Raw genomic sequence first — 23,499 nt, 5'->3', positions numbered from 1 at the left:
ACATGACCAGCTTTGTAAGCATGTGTATATTCATAATAAACATTTTAACTTATTTTGAGAAATTAGGAGAATTAGCCATCAAAGTTCATAAAAATTATCTTAAAACCAAAATATTTGAATAAAATACTATTGAACATTGTTTTCAACGTGAGACATCTAAAATGAAGGTAAAAGCATTTGATGTTAAATTAATTTCAATAAGTAATCACGTATCAGGTCCAAAGGTCCCTTTACCAGCACTCCCAGAAGACCATGCACTGTCACCTCATCTCACCCAATTCCTCAGAGATCTGTCCAGTGAGGATGATGATCTCAAGAACACAGATGCTGCGTGTGTAGTCATCCCAGACCCACTCAGTCCCAGGGTATGCCAGCAGCAGAGGCATCCACATCAGCAGGTGGTGCAGCTCTCCAACGGCAGTCAAGACGAAGCAGCCGCAGACATGATGCAAAGATCGGGAGGAAGGTTGATGCTGCCATCAGCTACCTCACTGAGCACATGACAAGTATTAAATTTGGCAATATAAAATTGACAATATTTTCAAATTTTATATTAGCTGTAGAAAATGTACATAATCCCAATTTTCTTTGTTTCAGACATGCAGTGCCCAGAGAACCAGCTCAGCGAGGCCCTGAAGGGAGGCCAAGATCCACGAATGGCAATATGTCACTGATCTGGTACCGAGGCCAAGCTTCTGTGCACAGAATACTGGTGCAATTTTCAGCAGGAGGCATTCAAACTGATGCACAAGTATCAGAAGTTGACACTCCACCTCGATGAGCAGGAGCAACAGGTTTCACTCCAGCAGCAGCAGGTTCCACTCCAGCAGCAGCAGGCTCTTCTCACGCAACAGGCTCAGCTAGTGTTCACACATTACATTACCCAGGTGAGAAGCACCTCCGCACAACCGCAGCATTCATCATCCAGCATGCGTGTGCCTCCAATGCAGCAATGGATGCAGCATCTGCAGGTGTTAAAGCAGCAGTCTTCAGTCTTCTCACACTGTGCCCTTCTACCTTCATGCAGCCCTTTACCAGTCAATCAGCATCATCATCCTTCAGGCCACAACAGCAGTACGACACAGACATTTCTTTTCCAACCATAACACAAGCAGTCAATCAGGTTATGACTCAATGGGCACTGAACACCCCTCAACCAATACTGAACACTCCTCAGCCAGTGAGCACATCAGAGCAATTCAAGACTGCCATAGGTACCCTCCCATGCTAGGGTCCTGATGACAAGGATTCTAATGCAGAATGAGGTGTGGTGATAGATGTTTGAAGATGAGAGAAAGTGTAGTTTGTGATTAATATTATAAGTGCATTTTCAGTATGTGAAACTGTGTACATATATCCTTTCTTCATGCAGAATGATGTGTGAACATTTAACATGTATGTTCTTGCATTGTGATACATTGTAATTTCTGGACGGTTGCATAAGTGCATTGTTAATATTTAAACTTGTGCATATATTTAATTTTTTCTTGCAAAATACTGTGTGAACATGTAAGATTTCTCTTGTTGAATTAAGATACATTTTATTTTTTGGACAACTTCATAAATGAACCTTATCAATTTGTTTATTTATTGCTGTTTTCAACATTTCATGACTTGAAGAAGGTACTTGATCAAAAATAATGGTGCTATAGAATTTAGTTTTAAAAATGTTTTGATTTGTAACACACCATTAATAGTTCAAATTTTTTTGATATTTACTATTGGTCAATGACATCACTTCTTCCTTTTAAAAAGTTATTAATAAAGGGCCAAAATATTTCCCAATTAATACCAAAAAAAATCATAGATACACTCCAAATAACTAATTTCCTAATACGGTGAAACACTTAAATTTTGGCCACAATGTATTTTGCAAATTAGGAGTGTTTATATTAATTCTTAATTTATTTAATCTCAGTCAAAATTACCTATTGCCCAATATTAATTACTGGCAAATACTGTCCTTCTTATCTTTATACAGAATATAATGATATAATCCAATAAAAATGTCAAAACTATAGAAGTCCCAAACAAAACATGGATAGAAGACTTAATGCATACTAATATCTTAATCAAATTAGGAGTCCTTTATAGTTTTCACATTCATTGAGTTAACAGTACTTCTTGAGAAGTTAATGACACGCAGCACTTTGAGTCATTACAATATTATTAAGATTTTTAATAAAATTTTCCTATTTAAGGTGGAGTACAATGACTTGGACTTACGAAACGCAAATCATAAGGCCAACAAACTATAATTATTTTACAATAGTCATAAAGGACAATGAATGCTAATGTTTTATAAAAATAATGCTGTGTCTACTATTTTGACAAGGTTAAAACTAATTATTAATATTATTTGTATCAGATGTTTGCCAAATATCTATAGTATTAAGTAACAATTTTTAAAGAGTCAAATCTCTTTTACTATGAATTTGAAAATAAATTAATAATTTACAGATCTAATTATTCTATCAAAAAATGAAAACATAAATATGTATAATTTAAAAAATCATTTATTACACCACACACGAATAAATGATAAGAAGTGTAAATAGTAAACAATGCTTCTCCAAGCACAAAACTGATAATGCTGTACTCCATGTTCAGACCATGTCCTCCTGCCATGATAAAGCACCTGCTCGACAGTTGTAGTAATTCCTGAGCAGATTCCTCTGACACTTGGCCTCCCAGGTGGCCTGAACACCTGCCACATCTTTGGTGTCTGCCAAGTTAGTGTTTTGCCTTCATGCACTATAAATTATCAAGTGGTCTTCATCCTCTCTGTCCAATGCAGCTTTCTGGGGTGTAGAACAGTGCATCCTCGGGAGATTATGGAGGCAGATGCAGCCCATGACTATGGAGGTAACTTCCTGATGAATAATCATGGGCATGACTTGAAAGCAGTTAGCGAAGATGCCAAAGGTGTTTTGAACTACTCGATGGGCCTGGGCAAGTCAGTAGTTCAAGATCCTGTAATCATGGTGAAGACTGCATCTGGAGTAGGGATTCATCATCCACGTCTTCAGGGGGAAAGCATCGTCACCAACGATGAAGTATGGCATATCTTCATTGTCATGGGGTACGGGATCCACAGGTGGAAAGCCAATGGTGCACACTTCAATTCCACGCTTCAGATCGGACAAGTTGAACACATCACAGTCAGCACTTGATTCATCTGCAGCAATGTCACACCACAGGAATTTAAAATCCACACCGACATGTGCAAGGAAGATGATACAGAAGAATCCCTTATAGCTGTACTGGAGTGAACCTGATTTGGGGGGCTTCTTGATAGTGACGTCCTTGCCGTCAAAGGCACCAAGGGTGTGGTGAAAGTTCATCGGTCTCCCAAGAGACGAGCAACATCCTTCCAGCTTTCTGGAGTGGTGGACGTGGACAATACTTCGTGCATGTACTCCTTGACGATAGTTGCAGTCACCTGAGAATTGGATGAGAACAGTTTAGCAACAACATCAAATGACAAATGGAAAGAGACATAAATGACAATGCAACACCAAAAAGGGCCAACAAAATTTACTTATTTACCTCTTTCTGAAATCTCGTTCCCATCCATGGGTGGATCCAGAATCTTCTTCTTCTTTGCCTTCTCCTTCGCGGAATATGGCACTGTTGAGCTACTTGAATGGCATCTTGAAGTACTTGTCTGAGGAGTATCAGATATATTTGATGCATAATTACTTAATCAGGTGCTCCAATGGCCATCATGTTGAAGTGGTGATATGGACCCTATACCTGACATGAAGGCTGGCACAGTGATTTGGGTGAGGATGGTTTTTGTAGGAAATCTGGATCAATCGCAAGTTATCGCATGTTTATTGCACTTTATCATTAATCCGCCACGTGCTAGCTATTTTTATCCCTACTGGTCACCCCCGTGCTGGCCAGTTTTTGACGCCTTTTTTATTGGCTAAAATGATAGAATTTGATGTGAAAACAACGAATTCCACTATTAAATTACTAACCCATGCTCAGAAATGGGTTTTATTGAGTCCTGCATACTTGAATTCAGGTATTCCCATTTCTCTCATGCTCGCCACATGAGGGAAAGCCGTTTCCTGTGTAAGGTAGTCTCAGTTATTTATGTTAGGAAGGTATAGCAATGTTCAGTACACTTTTCTGATTACTTATTACTTCAACATCTGTCACAATTTGCGTGTCTCTCATTCTGAATACATTGTCGTACACTTACTTGAAGATAGGTACAACCTAACTTCACTATGAACAGTCCTGGCACTTACAAGAAGGTATTTACAGCTTGACATCACTATGTACAGTTCTTACACTTACAAGAAAATATTTACAACTTGATTTCAATATGTATAGTCCCTTCACTTACGTGAAAATATTTACAACATGCCTTCACTATATACAGCACTGGGTGAGGCACACGGGCAGAGTGAGGCAGAGTGACGCAAAGTGAGTGTGAGTGGGGGAGTGAGTGGGTGTTTGGCCTTGACCGCCTGAGGCATGATAGAGGAACAGTTAACACACATGCCTGCCACTTTTTACCTGCAAATCTTGAAAAATGTGGTCACAGTGAATGTTTTAATTTTAAACCATTTGAAAATGGCACTGATATGCTGGGGTTAACAACTCTTTAAATGTCAACTGAGCAGTTGCTCAGACATGTACTTGTGTGCAACTCTTACAAGAGGTCGTGCATCATCGGGACAACTCGTATTCAGATCTTAATAAAATTCGTGGAAAATTATCATACAACGTCGTACAATGTCGCAGGAGGCTGTAAGAGTAATCGTATGATAAATAAAGATTTGGTGTTCACGTCTGTTCTCAACAGGTCACACAATAACTCGCACGAGCTCTTTAAAAGTCATACAATGTCATAAGGCTTCTCCTTAACCCCTTAACCGCGGGGTGTCACTTTCGTGGCGCTCGGCCACAATGGATCATACCGCAGGGCATCACTTTTGTGATTCTTTGTTATTTTGAATTATCCCGGGCTCTCAAGTGGTGGCTTGTATCATCTATCAGTACAGCCAATGTCCAACACTAGTCAGCACTCCATATCTCATCTGTACTCCCATCCATTGTTGACATTTTAGCGATTTTACCCCCTTCGTGACTCCCCTCCCTACCTGCCCTCCATTACCCTGTCCTCTCACCTCCCACGCCGCGCTGCGCTACGCAAATTTCCCCTGGATTTTTCCACAGATATCATCCATTGAAATAAGCCCTATGCCCTATACTTATACAAAATAATATATACCCCAAAAAAATCAGGTAAGTGATAGTGTTATACACCAGGAATTGGCTAATTATCACCCGACAACACCTCACGTGCATTCATTCGCTACATTACCACGGTAATTTCCCCTTTGAATTATGCCTTGTAATCGATGTCTGTAATAAAAATATATATCAGAAAGGAAGGGAGAAGCCTAAGTGACATTTACATTCACCTGGAACTACCTATTTCTTTATGTATTGCCGAGATTTTCTACCTATAAAAAATTAGCATGTAAGTTAGCAGTAGTCAGCCTAAGTGTCATTGTCAACCCTTCCCTTCTCAGATAAGCCACGGCATTTAGTTCCTTGTCCTCCGCTGTAGAGAAACCATGTCGCACTCGCGCCTCGCCATTCCTGCTGCTTCTGCGCCCATTGCAAAGGGCCCCGTGACCTCTACCCCTAAGAAAAGTAGTGAGGGAAGCAGGAAAGGCCTTAGTGACTCTGCAGTGGCACGTGAACTTGCAGAATAGTCCATGGTGATGATGGACAGTGATTTTGATGATTCGGGTGAATCGTGTGATGAGCCAGGTGAGGTTATCGTGCCAGAAACTGCTACAACGAGTGCTTCAGTGCTGGAAGTAGTCTCTAGCTCCAAGGGAAAGGAGCCTTTAGTGCAGCAAGGCAAGGAATTTGGGAAGGGAGTGAAAAGGCGGCGTGTTAGCCCCAGAACAATGCCCCCACGTGACCCAGCCCATGAGTCACGAGTGCATTCACCTCCCCATTCCCCAAGCCTCACTTCACTCATTTCTTCATCATCGTCGGCTGAGTTATCTCCGGAGTCTTCGTCGTCGGAGTCACCACCAACATCAACAGTGAAGGCAGGCCGTAGAGGAAGAGGCAAATCAAGGACAGTGAAAAGTAGTGTAGCTAGTAGGGTCAGGGCTGCTAGTGTTGTACGGCAACCCAGGGTCAGTGCGAGTGACCATGAACGAGATAAATCTGCCTCTCAGCCAACCTCCACCACCACCACCACCACCACCCGCCCTACACCACCACGACAGGGAATCCTGGACGCCTTCGCATGGACGGAAGGGTCAGATTTTGTGCCTGAAAATTTAGTATTTGATGAGAGCTGCTCAGGAGTTCAGCCTGCCTTCGCTATTGATGAAAATGCTGAGTGTGTGGACTACCTTTTGGCCTTCCTAGATGACGAAGTCATGTAGCACATATGTGATGAGACCAACAGGTATGAATCACAACGTGCTGCAAGTGATACAGGTGCAGCCAAGATGCAACAGTGGTCCATGCTGGGAGTGCAGGAGCTGTATGTGTTCTTTGCCCTCATGCTTCTCATGCCACACTCCAAGAAGCATGAGTTGGAAGAATACTGGTCCATGGACCCCTTACTACCCTCACCCACCTTCAATAAGTACATGGCCAGAGATTGCTTCCGGAACATCATGGGAAACCTGCACTTTGCCGACAACGATGTACCTTCCCAAACCAACCCACTCTGGAAGATCCGGGAGATTCTGAGCAGAATGAAGGATAAGTTTATGTCATTCTTCCACCCCTTTCAGAAGGTTGTCATTGACGAATCCTTGGTTTTGTTCAGAGGACGTCTTCAGTGTGTTCAGTACATTCCAAGCAAACGCCATCACTTTGGAATTAAGTTCTTTGTACTGTGCGACTGTAAGACGGGGTACATCCTTGACTTCGTCATATATTCAGCCAGCACTGTCGATCTGGATAAAACACACCCCCTTGGCTTCTCAGGCTGTGTAGTGAAAGTGCTCCTAGAAAAGCATTTTGGTGGGAATCATGTGCTGTATACAGACAACTACTATACAGCACCGAAACTTGCCAAATACCTTTCTGAGCACGGCATTGGCTCCTGCAGCACTGTGAAAAGTAATCGTGCCCACTTCCCCAAATTCCCAGAGGCAGGAACCTCGCAGCGAGCAGACGTGCACCTACGCAAATCTGAGAAGATGCTGGCAATACGGTGGCATGACAAGAGGGTCTTGCACATGCTCACCACCGTACATAAGGGGGACATGACAGACAGTGGGAAGGTCGACCGTAGGACAGGCGAACCTGTGATGAAACCTGATGCTGTGTTGGACTATAATATCAATATGCGGCTGGTGGACAAGTCCGACAAGATAATTGGTGAGATCGACTGCCTCAGGAAGAATACTAGGTGGTACAGGAAAGTTTTTCTGCATCTCATAGATATGACGATGCTGAACGCCTTCCTCCTGTACAAGATGAAGGTCAAGCCACCCAAGTCCTTCCCCCTGAGGTTGTTCGCCAGGACTTGTGTCCAGCAGCTGCTGGAAAGATATGGTAGGGTGACAGCAGCAACTCCAAGACGCCATCCAGTAACACTTCCCAACCGATTTGAGCAGAGGGCGTATATGGATCGGCACAGACTTGAGCTTATGCCTGCCACAGGGAAAAGGAAGGCTGTGATTTGCAGGTGTCAAGTGTGTGCACATACCACCTGCTGCACACCTGAGCACCTCTTGGCAGTGCGCTGAGTGCCAGGTTCCCCTCTGTGTTACCTGCTTCTTCGATTACCACAGCCAGAAGCAGTTCTAACAGGGCAAGTGTGAAAGCAGAATAATTTGGAAATAATGTGTAAATAATGTGTAAATAGCAAGTGAAAGCAATGGATGTTCAGTACATATGATTGAACAGTGTATTATAGTTTTATCTTACTGAAAGTGACAGTGAATAACATAGTGTAAGTAAAATAGAAGGGTAAATATTGAAAATAGAATAGAAAATGTAAATAGTAATGTAAGTAATTAGTAATATAAGAATATGAGTACAAATAATTTATGTTATAACAGTGAGAGTGAATCCGTGGCTCTCTACGTATTTTACTGAATGAAAAATTGAATGACTTCAATGACAATAAACTAATACGACTGAAGGAAACTTATGGAGAAAGACTCCAGATATATATAAGTGTGATATAGTAATAGACATATAAAGTGTGAGGGGTTTTATGAATAATAAATGACAGAGTACCAAGAGCGAACTAGCGCAAGTGCGACGATCAGACGCGCTCGTAATTTCCATTGCTTTCACAGTGTTTTTTTTTTTTTAGTATGGATCCCAAACTACTTGAAAATCATAGAGTAGTGTTTATAGTGTTTATATCTGGTTGTGGTAATCATATTACGGGTTGTCGGGAAGTGTAAAGTGGAGACTTCGTTACCCAACTTCAGAGGTCTCCACAAGTCCTACGGTAACTGACTAAGGCTCAACAAACATTCCAGGAGAAAGCTGAAGGTATGTGCCATAAGCATAGGTAATTTTAATATTCTAGGACTAATAACTGATTTTTGGCAAATATTTTTTGAGGGTCTGTCGGAGCCCAAATAAACCCACGGGACACGCAAAACATTGGTAAACATGCCCGCGGTGTAGGGGTTAAAGTAGTCGTGAGACTTAAGGCGATTTTTTCCACGTCTTTCATTTTTTGCTAGTACTTCACTCATACATTCTTGCACAGTTTGACTGCTACTGCAAAAATTTCACTTTGCTCCCGGTCGCTCGCCGCTATTCGGGTAAGCTCGCGAAAATTTTTGATCGTAGACGCCCGCAGAAAGCTCTGCTTGGCAGTGTGACGGACTTTCCGGAAATGAAAACCGAGGCTAAGGGCCTCATGGCGTGTACCTCCATCTATACCTTAACCTTTCTTCCTTCCCACGTCTCTTCTCTCTCTCTCTCTCTCTCTCTCTCCTTTATAAAATAAACTGGCACTTCATTGTTAGTGATGAGTTAACCCCTTCGCAAAGAGGAACATCTCTTAAGCTGGCTAGGATAAATGACACGATGGAATTAAACGGGGTAACTGAGTTTGTTCCAAACCCCTTATTACCTATGTTAAAATAAATCGTCTACCCATAGCAATAATAAAATAAACGTCATTGTGCTATAATACATAATAGATTTTGATGTAAGCCTTTCACTACGGTAGGGATGGAGGAGATCGTGGAGTAGTTATTATGTTACGTAAAATATAAGGTTCGGTGGCCACCACCGTAAAATAAATATATCTTTCTCCGTACGTGCAAGGTTACTCCCATTAATCCAATGACGTATTTTTCTTTATAGTCGTGTTATCTCTTGATAATTTTATTGTGACTCTGCAAAGACTTTTCTGACGATAGGAGACAGACGATCTTCCCTTCACTGTTATTCTCATTACCAGTGATCTTCTCTAGTTAAGTATGGTGGAGGACTGCTGGTAATGACAAATACATAGTTAGATTGAAGGGGTTAATTCCAACCCCAGTGGAAGATAAAAAAGCAAGGGCACCGAATAATCAGTTCACTATGTATTGGTAATGTCAATCAGACCACCAGAACAAGATTTTATTTCAGAATACGAGCTTCATTAAAGTACCAATAAATTCATCTGGTGGAAAAAAAGAAAAGTAAGGAGTGTCACTTTGTCCAGAGGGTTAATCAGAATAACCGTTTGAAAGTAGCAGGAAGAAAGAGAAAAAGTGTCAAAGTTACGAAGATAATATAAACTGTTCTAAACCTCTTCAGTACAGGCTGGGCCGCCCAGTGATGAACAAGAAGCGGTGCCAAGGCACAGCAAACCTGTCCTCGGCAGTCATTTTAGTGCTGACGTATAAACACAACGGGATATCTAGTCAAAGATGTCACATGTCAAATATGGAGTAAATCGGATGAAAATTGACGATTTTATGCCCATTTGAAATTTTAGGCCTGACCCACCTGACATTGACCTCCCTATCGCTAACTGGGGGGTGACCCCCCCCCCTCTGGTGTAATGAGGCATGTTATAGGATGCAGATTTGAAAGATGTACCGGTCGGTTTTGGTTTCATGTCGAAATGACGATTTTGAAAGGAGTTATAGCGGAAAAACGATTTTATTGTTATTATTATTATTATTATTATTATTATTGTTACTAATATTATTTACATTTTTTGGACCTACAATCTGGGCTTTGGCCCAGTTTGGCCCAAAATCTACTTAGGTGCTCAGAAGGCCATAACCTCTAATTTAAATCAAAATCACGGCAGTAGTTAACAGACAGACAGACAAACTGACACAAACAAACAAACAAACGGACAGACAAACCGAGTGAAAACAATACCGGGTAATAAAATCATCTGCTAGCAATCACAGTAATAAGAATGAATATAATAGAGTACTGAAGAAAGTAACCCCTTCGCTCCCAATTTTTCATTTCAGACCGTTTTAAGTACAAAGAGAGAGAGAATACTCGAACGGAAAGAATGAGAAAAACTTTTATTAATTCCTTTATGCACAAGGCATCTCCCTTTTGCTGAATAAAATTGTCTGGGGGTTAGTTGTTGAAATGAAAAGTGGGTGATTGCCTTCAAGGATTTAAGCTAAGTAAAAAAGTCTTACGGCAGCCAGAATATGAAAAAAAAAAAAAAAAAAAAAACTGCCACTAGTGTTCTATGAAACAGAAAATAGGCCTTCTTTTACAGGTGCTCCTCTTTCTGCCTGGGTAAAATTGTTTGAAGGTAGCCAAAACGAAGGGGGAAGGTAGAATCTGTCCACATATTGATGGGGTAATATCTAATGTCCTCTCGTGTAATAAATGCCATCATCACCAGATTAAGAGTCATATTCTTAATGACTTTCAAGATTTCTTAGCATCTTTTCCGTAACAATTTAGTCTGCACATTACACCTCAGTATCCTCTTTTTATGTTATTGATATAATCTATGTCAGTATCACAATATACAGCATTCCAAAGAAGGCTCAGGTGTAGCTTGCAACAACCTCATAGTTTTTACACAGGCGCACGAAATCTGAACAGTAACAGACCTTCATCCAGACCAGAGTTTATATAGCATAGGACCCCCAAGGTTCGTCCCTCCCCCTTCCCCATGAATAATTATTTCCCCTTACAATATTGGAGGGGTGGGTGCAGCTACCAAAGGTGTACTTTCTCTTGTTAATTTAATTTTTTTTTCTCTCTCTCTCTCTCACACACACACACACACACACACACACACACACACACACACACACACACACACACACACATGTAAAACTTTCCTTCTCCTGTAGTTCCCGAAGTAATTCCTGGCCTAGAGTCATTTGTTACACTGAGATAAGGCGATAATATGAAGAGTTAAAGACCCGTGCGTAAGACTGGTAAGCATTACCAATTCTAGATAATCTCACACAACCGTCAGCCAAAATCTTTCACAGATTTTTGGTTCATCCATTATTCTAACTAACCCAATCACTACAAAGGCTCTCTTCTAATCTTAAAAGACAGTGGGTCATAGGCAGTGGGAGAGACAGATTAAAGAAGGCAACTCCAAAATCTACCAGGTGCGCATACATACATGAGCGACTGAAAGTACTGATTAATTTTACATTAGGGAATTGCCATAAAAATTTGTGAGTGTATTATCTAATTGTTCTCAAACTCTTGTGGAAACTATGTGAAGTTTGTCTCGATGATAAATGACTGAGCACAATGCAGGTTGCTATGAAAATGCACATTCAGTTCAACATGCTATAAGTGAAGAAAAACTCGGAAGAGTTTCGTCAGACGCTACCTCACAAATGATACATTTCGACAGGAAACACAAATTTGAATATGCTACAGAGGCTGATTTTTACTAGTCTACAAACTTACAGTTGTTTCACCCCATCTTATCGTGGCAGTCAGCTGAATGGTCTGTATTCTGCAGGTCATTGTGTTATGTTTCTGTGTGTAGATAGTTTGGCCTGTGAGGGGAAGCCGAACGTTTTGAAAGTTTAATTCATGAGCCAGTGAATATATTGCTTGCGAAGGTTTACAGAAATTGCCTATGCATTCCGAAGGAGACAAGCCATAAATCTCTTTACGTAATTCCTGCTTCCCACCAGTATCTAATTATCAAGAAACACAGGCACAGAACTGTTCAATTACCTTCCTTCAAGGTCAATAAGGGCACCTGACAGTTCCTCCTCCCAGGCATTCTGCTTGCCACTTAAGTAGTCTCTCAAATTCAAGTGGATTTTAAGTTAATAGAATTTCCATGCCAGGAACTTGAGATCCCTGTCTTATTTTGATCGAGTTTTATATTGATAGATAGGTAGATAGAAAGTTAGATGTGTTTTGTTACTTTACGTTGTTAAATTACTTTTGTGGTTGCGTAACAATGGCTGAATCAGGTGGAAATAATTTAGTGTTAGTAAGCACGGCGCCAACTTTCAGGTGATTCTACCCAGTAACAAGACAAATGGTTTCCTGTAAATGAGGAAATAAATCAGTACCTGGAGTAGTAATCACAGAATTAACAAATGGACTTCTGCCAGTCTCTTGCATTAGGGCGTTCCACCCGAAATGGCATTTAATAGCCTATGTAAAGGGAATGGTTGAAATTAGTTGTTCACATAATCCGGCTCAGGACACAGGGGCTGGTCATCCTCACTCTGAATGCCTGGCCTGAATAGTCTATTCCGGAGTCTCTGCTCTCCTGATTAAAAGGGGACAGTGAAGGATAAGATGATGGGTGGAGTGCCGGATGGATGGGTGAATCGATGAATGGAATAATTTCCAATTGCATACTAAGAAAAGGCTTAATCGTACTGAGGGGGTTAACTCACTCAGGCTCCTATGTCCCAGTCAGATAAAGCTGTCTAGCGTTAGACAGGGTTCTCACGACCATGGGAGGGCTAGTAGCCATAGTATTAATACTCTTTGCTCCAAACTACTTACTCTAAAGGAATTAGAATCGTCAAGCTTTTGATGAAAAAAAAAAAAATTCTCACGACCTTGAAGTTGTTAACTCCGTTTAGTCTCTGCCACTTGTAACTGTATTTTCTACATTTTCCTTCCTGCCTCCAGATGGTTTGACTCAGTTTAGAAGAAATGTGTGAGCCAAGATGAGTCTCATACAGCGATCATTAACTTTTTGCCTACATGAGGTCTGTTTTAAGCCGAATGAATTAGGCTGGAAGTAGTGAGAGGAATTAGGGAAAATCCGTCATCGAAGGAAAGAGCTGAATTCTATCAGCTATCCTGAATATTGTTTTATTCCGAGGCCAAAATATCCGTCACTTTAGTAGACGAATTTGTTCGTCTGAGAAAAAAATCATAATAGCCTATAAAAAGGGTCAGATCTGCACAGACACAACTGATCAACATTCAGTTACAGTTATATAAAGTCATGCGCGCGCCCACACACACACACACACACACACACACACTGTAGATATGGAGTAGACTGTAGATAAGTAGTCTATAGCACCATTAGAGCAGAGCGGTGCTCCTAAGCTGGATGGGAAGCTAGTGACAGGAACAGCTGGTGCTCCCGTTTCATCAGCCCGCCGGATTAGCTTCTGACCATCTTCCTTTGCTGAACCTTTTCAGCGTTTGAGCAACACACAGTGTAGGCCAGCATGCTCTCCAATACAACTTCCTCTAATTATCAACACCAAACTACATGCACATTACACACAACTCGTCATGTTCAAAATTCAACAAAAAATGTCCTCCCATCACCAAGCCTCAGAGTTTCCCGGGGAGGGAACATCAAAGCCCCATCATCTGCCCCTTTCCTGATGATGACCAAGCGAGATGCCTGGAACACTGTCTGACTCACTTCTTCATTTCTACAACATTCACTGCCTTACCTCTAACTTTCTCTATGGTGATCACCACCTCTCCTCCTATAAACTTCACATTCTCTTCCTCAGTGAGACTCAGCTGTCTGAGGTGACTGACAGAAACCTTTCTCTGTATCCTCCTACTTTCTTTATACTCATTTCAATGCCAAAGATGGTTGCTGCGTATATGTACATAGTAACATATCTTGCACTCGTGTTCCTGAACTTGAATCATCTGAATTCTCTACTCTCTGGCTTCGGCTATAGTGTCATTCTCTGACTGAATATATCTGAGTAGTTTACTTGTTCCCTAGTTCTACTGACTATGAAAAATTCTTCGACTATCGTGCTTCCAAGATGAGACACTTCCTATCAATTTGTCCTTTCTCTGAAATCTCCATTCTAGGCGATTTCAATGTTCACCACCACATTCTGCTCTCCTCTCTCCTCACTGATCCACCTGGTGAACAAGCCTACATTTATTCTATCCTTAAAGACCTAAAGCAGCTTGTACAGCACCCTGCTCGTATCCTTGACTGCCTTTGAGAGAGTTCCAACATACTTGACCTCTTCTGCTTATGCTGTTAATTTTTTCTCTCCATTGGGCTCCACTGATCACAACCTTATCCCCTTAACTAGTCCAATCGCTCCAGTAAAGCCTGTGGACCCTCCCAAGAAGCAGCGGGTGTGGAACTTTGAAGCTGCTGATTGGGAGGCCCTCAGGCAATACTTCTTTGATTTTCCCTGGAATGCTTTTTGCATCCATGGCCAGGAGCCACCTGAGTGTGTCATGTGCATTACAGAGGCTATTTTCTAGGACATGGAAGCATACATTCCTTTCTCATATCCTGTGACTAGTTTAAAAAAAAAAACTTGGTTTAATCACGCTTGTTCTAATGCTGTCCACAGCAAGAAGGCCTATAAGAGGTACCGAAACCAACCCACCCCTGAACCTTATCTTTTCTGTGTTTCTGCCTGAAACCGTACTAAGTCTGCTTTTCACTCTGCTAAAGATAATATGATCCATACTAAATGCTCTAAACTCTGCAACTCAGACTCTTCCTGCTCCTTCTGGCACCTAGCCAAAAACATTTCTAATTTCCTCATCATCCTTTCCTCCTCTTTTCCACTCTGATGGCTCTGTAGCTACTCCTTCAACTGATAAAACACATCTCTTCACTCAGACTTTCTCCCCCAATTCCACCTTCAATGATTCCGGTGCTGTTTCACCATCACTTTCATCTGACTACCTCATGGCTGACATTAAAATTTCTTCAGTTAATGTATTTTCTACCATCACTTGCCTCAGTACTAACAAGGCATATGGGCCTTGTGGGGTCCCTCCTGTTCTCCTCATGAACTGTGCTTCTGTCCTTAGCCTACACCCTGCCTAGGTAAACTTTCTCGCTTTTGTATGTCAATTTGTACCTAACCTTCTTGCTGGAAGTTGGCTATCATTCAGCCTGTTCAAGCAAAGAAGGATAACCATTCCCAGCCCTCTAACTATCGCCCAATAACTTTAACATCCTGTATTTCAAAGGTTTTTGAGTGTGTTATTAAAAAATAAGTACCTTTCCTCTCACAACCTTTCCAAATGTCAGTATGGGTTCCGCCAACGCTTCACTGGCGATTTTCTCATCTACGTTTCAGAATCCTGGTCATCCTCCTTTTGGGACTTTGGTGAAAGCTTTGTCAATGCATCTGACATCTCAAAGGCTTTCGATTAAGTCTGGCATAAATGTTTAATTTCCAAACTGCCCTCTTGCGGTTTCTATACTTCTATCTTTGCCTTCATCTCTAGCTTCCTTTCTGGTCGTTCTAGAGTTGCTGTTGTAGACGGCCATGGTTCTTCTCGTAGAGCTATTAATAATGATGTTCCTCAGGGCCCTGTTCATTCACTAACACTCTTCTTTCTATTCATCAATCACCCAAGCTGTACATGTAACCCTACCAACTCATGAAATGATGACTCCACCCTTCACCTTTCCATTCGCTTCCCGCAGCGTGCATCTCAGCAGTTACTTCAACAAACAAGAGATGAGACTATGGCACACCTAATGTCTGACTTGGGTCATATCTGAATGATGTAAAAGTAATCTCGCTGCTTCTAATGCAACAAATACTCAGTTCTTAAATCTTTCATCCCAACAAAATCTTCTGCAGGAGTATTCCCTAATTCTGAACAATATCTACATCTCCTCTAAACGTACGAGGCATTTCATTTGCTTGCGATTTATCTCGGAAAGATCATATTGCTTCTCTTGTCAAATTGCTTCTAAGAAATTAGGTGTGCTTTGTTGACTTCACACTTTCTTTATCCCAGCATAGTTCTTGACTTTATCCACGGTCTTTATTCGCCCAGTGTAGAGTACATCTCTCATGGGTGGGGAGGCTCCCCACATACAACTCTTCTCAACTAGGTGGAGACAAAAAATTTCCGTTTTATTAACTCTCCTCCTCTTACTGGCTCCCTTCAACCCTTGTCTCTTTGCCACACCATTGCATCTTTACCTCTTTTCTATCGCTACTCCAATGGTCACTGCTTCTCTGAAAAGTCTGCTTGCATCCCTCCAACACAAAGGCGGACGCCTAGCACCCGTTTAGCAACAAACTCTCATCCCTTTTCTGTCCATCTCTCTAATGCAAGAGTTCCCCGTTGCTCCCAGTTCTACATGTATGAAACAGGTCAGCTCCGGAACTGTTTCACTGTCTGTATTTCCCGCTTCCTATGATCTCCAGAATTCAAACATAGAGTGTCCAGGCACCTTGAAATAAACGGATCTTGACTTTGGCTATCTGTTATCTTGTTTTTGTTTTTTTTCTTGGAGGGAACTACATTGCGGGCTCCTGGCTTTTAGTTCCTTCTTTCTTGCATAAAAACTCTGTCTATCTGTCTGTCTGTCTGTCTGTCTCTGTCTGTCTGTCTGTCTGTCTCTGATTAACGAGTGATAAATCTTATAATAACAACGAACCCAGTCTTATGAAGACACTATCAAGCCACCTGTTAAAACAGTAAAGCAATGGTTCTCAACATGGACGCCGGGCTCTTCTAGGGCGGCGTGAGTAGTTTCCAGGGGGATGGAAGGGGGAGGGGATGTCTTGGACCCAATGGAAACTTAATCATTTGCGTGGATGAGTCTGTTTCTGTGACGATGAACCTTTCATATATATTTAATTCTTATTTTGTCTCTGCTTCATCCCCTGAAGCATGTTTGTCTTTTTATTTTGGAAAAAAAAAAAAAAACTTTCCTCCTTTGTCTGACGCCTGGCCTCTTCCGTGCCCCCCCCCTCTTCATTTTCCTGGCCGTCACAAGAGTATGGTAAAGAATCCAGAAACTCTGATATCAAAGGATAGATCTGACTCCAATTTTTCAGAATACAAAATTTTCGCTGCCGTCAACACATGTTTCTGCTTCCCGGTCTTTATATATACAATATTTGCCTTTTTTTCTTTTTTTTTTTATTTACATAAATATTCAAACTGCACAGCTTCCAGTGTCACTCGCCAGACCGTTCCATCTATCACACTTACTCTTTTCTATACCCAACTATATAAGTGTAACTATATAAAGTAAACGATATTTGCATTCCTGCATTTTTGAAAATGTTCATCATTTGGTTTGTTTCCATAACGAAATGAAAGGGTATTATGAACATGAGTACCCTGATAATTATTAATGATGTAATTGATTGTGAGGTAAAATTCTGAGAAAATGCCTGTACTTACCAAAATGTGGTAGTGATGGTGCTTTTAAAAATGTAGTGTGGTTTCGTTTTCGTTTTCGTTTTTAAAGGCTCCAACATGCTTGCATGTGTCGGCCTTGGTCACCTAATGGCGGCTCTCCACGCTGTACGATCCATTGCAGCCTCCCTGTTCAGTCCCTTAACCCTAAGGTCACACTTAATGACCTCGTCCCATGTCTTTCTCGGTCTACCTCTCACAACCCCACCCCCAATATTAACACTTCTCACCTTCCTCACCCAATCATCATCCCCCATCCTCTCCACATGTCCAAACCACCTCAATCTACCTCTCCTCATCACAACACCAATACACTCCAGTCCCATCCTACCTCTCAACTCTTCCATTGTGGTGGTGTTCATAACCATATGGTGTGGCGTTATACATGACCATGTGGTGTGGTGGTTTGTATGACAATCTGGTGTAGTGGTTAGTATGACTATGTGGTGTGGTGGTTATTATGAGTTATGTGGTGTGGTGGTATATATGACCATGTGGTGTGGTGGTTTGTATGACTATTTGCTGTAATGGTTAGTATGGCTATGTGGTGTTATGATGTTTACAAGAGTATAATGTGGTGATATTTATAATAAGGGCATGTGGTGGCGGTTATGACCATGTGGTGTGGTGGTGTTTATAAATGTGGTGTGGTGATGGTTATGACCATTTAGAATTATGGTGTTTATAACTATGTGGGGTAATGTTGCTTATGACCATATGACTTATTTGTGTACTGGTGTTTATGGCCATGTCATTTATTGGTGACTATGTGGGGTGGTGGTATTGATGACCGTGTGGCATTATGTATATGGCCATATGGTGGGACCTTTATGATGACAATGTTGTGTTGCCACGTTGTTGACTGTTGTGCAGTGTGTGTGTTCTTACCTTACCTAATTGTATCTTTACAGGAATGAGTCAAGCTCGTACTGTCCCGTGCCTTAAACCATATTTATCGTACATATCCTTAAATTTGTGAATTGTTTTGGCACACACTATTTCATTCGGTAGTGCATTCCATTGATCAATTGCTCTGTTTGGGAAACTGAATTTCCTTACGTCTTTATCACCTCTCTTCTTATGCAGTGTCCTCTTGCTGATGCTTCTCCATATGTTAAGTAATCATTTATGTCTATTTTCTCCTTTCCTGATATGTATTTATATAGCATTATCATGTCACCTCTTTTCCTTCTCTCCTGCAGTGTTGGTAGATTCAGTTTATTTAGTCTTTCTTCATAGCTTAGGTCTCTTAAGCTTGGTATCCATCTTGTAGCGGCCCTTTGAACTTTTTCAATCTTGTCTATATGCTTTTTGAGATGAGGACTCCGGACTACTGATGCATATTCCAGGGTTGGTCTAATGAATGATGTTATTATCCTTCTTAGCATGTCTTCATTTATGTATGTGAATGCTATTCTCATATTTGCAAGCAGTGTATACATGTTCCGCACCTTCTCGCTGATGTGGTCAGCCGGAGATAGTCTGTTATTGATAATCACACCTAGGTCTTTCTCTCTTTCTGATGTGTATAGGGTTTTATTTCCTAACTTATAATCCCAATCAGGTCTTTTTCCACTTTTACCAAACTTGATTACATGACACTTGTCCACATTGAATTCCATTTGCCATGTACTACTCCATTCATGAAGTTTATTTAATTCTTCTTGTAGCTTTTTACAAGAGTCTGTATTAGTAATTCTCCTTTGTATTTTCTGCAAACATATTCAGATAGCTCTCATTTCCAGTGTTACTGTTTATATCATTTATGTACACTAAAAACATGATTGGTGCCAGCACTGAACCCTGTGGTACTCCACTAATCACTTCTTTCCCTGATGAGTAGTTTCCTCTTAGTACTGTCCTCATTTCTCTTTTTATGAGAAAGTCTTGCATCCAACAAAACAGTTTGCCTCGAATTCCTCCTTGATGGTACAGTTTCCATAAAAGTCTTTGGTGTGGTACTGTGCCAAAAGCTTTCTTGAAATCTAAATAGATACTGTCCACCCATCCTTCCCTTTCCTGTATTGTGTTTGTTACTCTGTCATAGTAGCTCAACAGATTAGTAACACATGATTTTCCTTTTCTGAACCTTGCTTACAACACTGGTCAGTGATTCTGGTCGGTAGTTGAGTGGATTTTGTCTATTTCCTTTCTTGAATAAGAGGACATTATTTGCTTTTTTCCAAATATCAGGTATTTTATCTTGACTCAAGGATTTCTTGAAAATTAAAAATAATGGTTTACTTAACTCCTTTGCACATTCTCGTAATACCCAACATGAAATTTCATCCGGACCACTTGCTTTTCCTCTGTCTAATCTACTTAACTCCTCCTGTATTACTTTTTCTGCTATTTGTATATCTGGTAGTATGTGTGGACATGCGTGTTCCACATAGTCCCTCTCAAAATTTTTTTCTTCTGTAAAAACTAATTGGAAATTCTTATTTAGTGCTTCACAAATATCTTTCTCTTGGGTTTAAGTGATTCCCTCGTCTGTAATGAATTGTATTATATCTTTTACTTTAGTTTTGCTTCTGATATAGCTGTAAAACAGCTTTGGTTGATCACTACTTTTATTTATTATATCCTCCTCAAACTGTTTTTGGGCTTCCCTCCTTATTCTTGTATAGTCGTTTCTTGCCTGTTTGTAATTATTATACGCCCTTTCACTATTGTGTCTTCTGTATCTATTCCACAACAAATCTCTTCTTTCTTTTGATTCTTTAAATTCTGTATTGAACCATTTCTGTATGTTTCTATCTGCTTCTTTGTGCTGTGGGATGTACTTCTGGACTCCTATTTCATAAAATTCACAAAATTTTTTATATACAGCATTTAAATCTTGTCCTCTAAGCTCATTTTCCCAATCAACTTCTAAGAAATACCTCTTTAGGTCTTGATAATTTCCCTTTTTATAGTTTAGGCTCTTTTTGTAACTATCATTGTTGTTTATTATGTCATATGCTATCCTGAAGTTATAATTTAGTACTGCATGATCGCTCTTGCCGAGTGGAGGGTGATATATTAAATTGTCAATATCATTTTCTTGCCTTGTAAATATTAGATCTAGCACTGAAGGTACATCAAGTCCTCTTTTTCTGGTGGTTTCCCTCACATGTTGCGTTAAGGAAAACTCTTGTACAAGATCCAGGAGCTTTTGATCTCAACAGCTTTCTTGGCTATTTATATCTAGAGTATTCCAATTTTTATTTGTATTGAAGTCCCCAGTTAGTATAATTCTTTTCGATTTCTCTTCCATTTTATGTAAAAATGATCTTACACTCTGAATTGTACTCTCTGCCAGGTCCTCATATTCGTCTCTTTCCCATGTGTTTGATCTGGGTGGCATGTACAAATTGGCTACAATTACTTTCCCTTCATATGTGTTGATCTCTACTGCAATCAGTTCTGCTTGTGATGGTATATCTAGTTATATTTCCTTGACTTTTATATTTTTCTTAGTTAATATTATAATTCCTCCTCCTTTTTTTTAAATATCTGTCTCTTCTCCATATATTGTATTCCTCTAAGTTTAGTATGTCATTTGATATCCTTGGTATTAATTTTGTTTCAGTTAGGCATATTATTTGTGGTTCATTTTCTCTGACAATCATTCATCTCTAGTAATTTAGATACCATTCCATCCACATTTGAGTACATCAACTTTATCATCTTATTTATATACTTGTCATGACATGGTTCTACTACCTTCCTCCTTTTTCTTCCATCCTGTTTGTGTACCACTTTCGTACCTGCAATCCTATTACTTTGTAAAAAAAAATATCTTCTTCTCCTCTTCTGATCTTCCCTCATTTTTTGTTTTTGCTTCCTCCCTTTTCTCTTTCAGTAATTCCAGTTCCTCTTGTGTTAGGCATCTTTTTATCCATACATTTTTTAACTCTTCTTTTTCCTTAAGATTCTTTGCATTTTTTAGTATCTCTTCCACAGTGTTTACACTCTGGAAAGTCACATTTAGAGGTCTTGTCTTGCTTTTCTCGTATTTCCCTAACCTTTTGTGTTCCTCTATGTCTTTGCTACAGATTTCCTCTGATACTTCTTTCAGTAAGCTCATTACATTTGCCATCTCCTTTTTGTCTCTTGTGATCTTGTTTTTAACTTCTTTCTCTTCTATACCAGTGATTACTATTGATTTTTTTATCTCTACTGAATCTCTGACTAACTTTGGATTGTTTTGGATTATTCTTTTCACCTCCTTTTTAATGCTTTTTTCCTCCACCCTTGTTTCTAAGTCTTTCTTTACTTTCACCATTTCAGCATACGTGGTTTCTACATCATTTTTGTAGCTTTGCACAGCTTCATTCACTTGTGTTATCTTCTCTTCAATATCACTGCTCTGGTCAATAAGACTGCTAACTTGCCTAATTGTGTGTGTGTGTGTGTGTGTACTCCACACCAAAGCCGCGTTTTTGTCGTCCAAGCTGAGGGATTGGATTCGAAGCCATCTTCGGTGAAACCAAGCTGCGCTGTTTTTGTCGGCCAAAGTGATACGAAGCCAGCCCAAGCGTTTGTCATCAAAACCAAGACCGTCTTCGTATCCCACCCAAGCGTGGTCGGGAGCAGTCTTGGTGTAGCTTGGGGAGAGTGAGATTGGCCAGCAAGGACACATAAATGATCAATATCCTGAAATTAGCATTATGTACATAAAATTAGGGTGCAGGTGGCTAATATTAACGACATATAGAGCCAGTTCAGCACAAATAACGGCTACATGTATGTTGCATATTCGTCAGAAGATCGTCTTCGGCGAATCCCTCTGTTTACTTTGTGATTGGTACGTAATTTTTCAGTTCTACGTATCCTGGACTGTTTTTGCGGACAAAACCAAGCGCCCCAAGACGCTCTTCGAATCCCAAGCTCCAGCTTGGACGACAAAAATACGCCTCAAGCCTTGGTGGGGTGTGGACGTCTCCACCTGCCTTTCTCAGGCAGGCTTCATTTTGGAACACGAAACATTGAATGAGGAGGGGCTTCGGGAGGGGCTAGCTTGCCACTACCTTCCTAGTTTGATACCCTGATAACTTCTGACCCGGATATGGACACCGTTTGATAATTTCCCCAGGAATCTGCCGAATACTTCGATAATTCCATCTAATCAACCAAAGTCACCGAGATTTCGGTTAGTTCTACTGTTGTCGCATCCTCCTTCATTGTCATCCTCCAACCTTATACCCCCCACTCTGCCTCTACACCTGCTTCATGTGTCTCGAACCCCTCTCAGTCCAAGTCCACCTTCTGTTGTTTCCTTTCACCTCCGTACTACCATTCTTTCTAAAATTTTCATTCGTTTTCATCACTCATTTTTTACAATCAGAACTGGAAAAAGTACTTTACCAATCCACCTCATACCCCTCTTTCCTTGGATAATTTAGAGTTCCATCTACTTTTGCTCCGTCGTGTTGGGATGGATATGACATTCCGTTCCCTACGTGATCGGTTTCGTATTCACACCACAAAGCCAGCCAGGAGACAGGACGTGTGTGCTGGGCAATCCCCAGGTCCTGTCCTCCCCCCTTACTGATTTTTAACCAGCCCATACCCCACTGACCGGGTTAATGTATGGCCCGGCCTGCACTATAGGTGCAGGGAATCTTTGAACGAACGAACGAACGGTTTCGTATTGTTACTGTCCAGAATAAAACCCAAGCTGAAGCTATGACATCTCTGTTGGATACTACTGGTGCTCCCATTCCGACACTCCTGAAATTTACACCTCAGTTCTATTGCTCGTACACCCACGCTCCAAAGTTTTTGTACCCCCCTCAGTGGAAGGAAGTGGAAGTCAGGGTTAGAGAGAGGTCAGACGAACGGACAACCGTGAGTGTTAGTTTGGCATCAAGCTACAAAGTAGTTGGTGAGAAGCCTAATGAACTTGGATTCGAAACATTTCCT

Source organism: Coenobita brevimanus, chromosome 53 (assembly GCF_032717465.1).
Source record: "Coenobita brevimanus isolate Jiangsu-jjx chromosome 53, ASM3271746v2, whole genome shotgun sequence".
Taxonomy (NCBI): domain Eukaryota; kingdom Metazoa; phylum Arthropoda; class Malacostraca; order Decapoda; family Coenobitidae; genus Coenobita; species Coenobita brevimanus.
The sequence above is the reverse complement of the archived record's forward strand: the minus strand, read 5'-3'. Positions refer to the sequence as shown.